We start from the raw sequence: 3,059 nt of genomic DNA on the forward strand, positions 1-3,059 counted from the left end.
TCTTTAAACCGCCTTGTAGGGTCACCATATCTATTCTCTTATATGGCAGATACAACACTATAAGACTATTTTTCATGACCAGTTCATGGACGGCAGAGAGTGCAGCAGTGCAATGAAAGTTTTTGTTTACTTGGAACTTATACAGAATCATTATTATTTTATATTTAGTTTTATTAATTTAAGTAAAGAAAACGAGTATGCCGAGATTCGATTTAAACTCTTAACTACTTAGTTAATAAGAATTTGATACTATGTTAAAAACATATAAATCTTAAAACTTAATCTAAATGGTTTATATTAATCTCTCACATTGCAAATTCCTTCCACTATATATGTATACATATGTTCGTTTGTTCGTTTGTTTTTTCTTTTAGTTATTGGCCGAGGTTTCTTCCATTGATTATGGGATCACATTTTATAAGCATATATACCAAATTGCAACTGTACTTCTGAATGTGAATACCTGATAAGGCTGGTTTTTCTGGATCACCTTCTTCTTAAGGAAACCAGGGCTTCCACACTAAAACAGGGTGAAGGGGTGCGTGTGTATGACAAACATAAGCAGCTACGACAACAGGGAAGGGACTGAAGTACATGCATATTATAAACAGCTACGACAACAGGGAAGAGACGGAAGTGCATGCATATTATAAACAGCTACGACAACAGGGAAGGGACGGAAGTACATACATATTATAAACAGCAACGACAGCAAGGCAGCAAACTTATTAAAACCCTCTGCTAATCAATATAAACAGCAACGACAGCAACGCAACAAACTTATTAAAGCCCTCTGCTGATCAATACCAAGCTTTTACCTATGCTCATGGGGTCATTTTTTATCCTTCTTTGGCATCCAAACGAGAGTATCACTATCTAGAAAGTGACAAACAGCAGGTCCTGGCTTAATTTTGAGAAATTGAAACGCCATATGGTTGAGGTGGCAAACTGTTACAGCTTTCACTTTCGTGCCATCAGCACCCACTAATGGAACCTCATCAACCTCTGTGTCTGCGATTACTTGGCAATAGTGCACTGCATAAGGATATCTCATCTTGTGACACACTGCTGCTTTATGATCTCCAATCATTCTCACTGCGGCTGAAACCGTATACTCTTGCTTCTTGCCTGCTTCGGTCGAGAGTACCCGAACACTTTGGCCAAGCCTTTCAACACTAAAATCAATTAATGACTCTAGGGATGTAGCACAATATTTGTCTTCTCCTTCCATGTTAGGCTCCTCGCATCCTCCTATTTCTTCTCTGATAAGCTGAGCCTCTTTTGAGTTGACTTCTAGTTTAAAGTACTTCAAAATCTCTGGTATTTTGTCACTCGAAAATGGTATAGACTCTGCGACTTGACGGGGCAAGAAACTAACCTTGGTTCCACTCTCCGTAAAAAGAACTTTCATTTGTTTACCTGGACGGAGATCGTCGTCCTGGTAAAATATCGTTGAGTCAGGGAGGGCAGACTTTAGGGGTTTTTTATCGCCTCTTTTATAACCTCGTTTGTAAACTCTTCTATAGATTCTTTGGATAACAGTAGCACTTACGTTTTCATTAGCGAATTCTCTGGTGATTGAAGGATAATGACCAGGTTGTAGAAGATATCTCAGGGCTTTTGGCAATGGAGTGTTGGGCAACCTTGAGTACCAATACTTCTCAGTATGTGGAGAAATATCGCTAGGGAGGAAGGTGGCAACTTTCTTTGGTAAAGGTGTGAAGCTATTCTTTTACACTTTTACATTTTAATTAAAAATTATAGATATTAAATTGATGCTACTTGTTCTACCTTTGTATCTTACATAGATGTTTACTTATAAATAAATAATGCATCCAAACATTATATATAACACAAGAGAAAAACTTGAGAGCAAGTAGAGAAGATGAGGAGAGGGTAATCCTATAAAATTATGAGGTATTTGTGAGATAGTAAGTGAGGTATTTTCTTTTAGTAATAGAGAGATTTCAGTTATTTTTTTTATTATTAGAGAGAAGTTGTATTCTCACATTACTTAGTAAAATTCTTCTATATTTGCATGTGAACGTAGTTCAATTTGGTGAACCATGTAAATTTTTGTGTGTTTTATTTTACATCTTATCTTGTCCCTTATCTTTTATCTTATCGGATTTGCACGTTACTATCCTTGTAAAAAATATATTGTCAGCGGCCACAGCCACTGTCGTGTGAGATAAATCAATGGTATTGGCAGCGGTGGAGAAGGTAATGTAGAGGGAGAGAGTAAGAAAGAAAAGGAGGAGCAGTGCACAAGAATTGGGAATTGGCTAGAGACATGTTTTGAAGATAATGAAGAAGTGAGCAAGTGACATTATTTATGGAGGTAAATTTGTTTATATCCTGCAAAACAACACGCGTGTGAAGTGAGAAGTTGACAAGTCAAAGGTAGAGACAAGCTCAAAGACACAAGGTCTGCTTTGTAGCCAATAGGGCTTGAGAGAGAGAGAGAAATGGGGTTGCTCAAGGAATGAGGCATATCATTTTGCAATCGACTCCTTCCATTTTTGACGCTCGCTGACAGAGCTGTCAGCGCTGCTTGCTCGAGGCAGTGAGGGCAGCTTTGTCCTTGCGCTCTCTCTTACAGGCGGTGCAAGTGTGTGGGGTTGATAGTGACCACGCCTTCCCTCACTTCTGTCTTTGTCTGCCCGGCATTCAAGACGCGATAATAGGTCACATAGCATACTTTGTATATTAGCGAGGAACATTAGAAATATTGACAAAAAATTGTATAGTTTAAAAAATAATTAGTCATATAGTATACTTTATATATTTGATAATTCACAATTATGATATTTAAAAATATCACGTTTAGATATGGTGATTATATCCATTAAATACTTACCAAAAAAAAGATTATATCCATTGAATGCTATAATTTTAAATTGTATTTTAACCTGGTTTGTTTTTCTCTACCACCATTGTAGCTTTTCTCTTTATAAAAAACTAGCTGTTTATATTCTTTCTTTCTAAAAAACTTATTGATACTGCCGTCCTAGCTTTATAGCGTGTTTGTTGCCCGCTAGTTTAACCTGGTTTGTTTT

The 3,059-nt window shown here is 37.0% G+C and overlaps 1 protein-coding gene across 1 annotated transcript in view; it reads right to left on the minus strand.

Moving 5' to 3' along the window:
* Positions 1-661: 661 nt before the first annotated feature.
* The window catches only part of LOC105108584 (dehydration-responsive protein RD22-like), a 6,067-nt gene continuing 3,669 nt past the window's right edge, over positions 662-3,059 (minus strand). The window contains exons 2-3 of the transcript XR_839085.1: positions 780-876; positions 662-724 (exon numbers count right to left, since the gene is read on the minus strand). The gene's annotated coding sequence lies outside the window, so the exon portion shown is untranslated. The remainder of the gene's footprint in view (positions 725-779; positions 877-3,059) is intronic.

The sequence above is a fragment of the Populus euphratica genome, unplaced genomic scaffold (genome assembly GCF_000495115.2).
Source record: "Populus euphratica unplaced genomic scaffold, PopEup_1.0 scaffold196.1, whole genome shotgun sequence".
NCBI lineage: Eukaryota > Viridiplantae > Streptophyta > Magnoliopsida > Malpighiales > Salicaceae > Populus > Populus euphratica.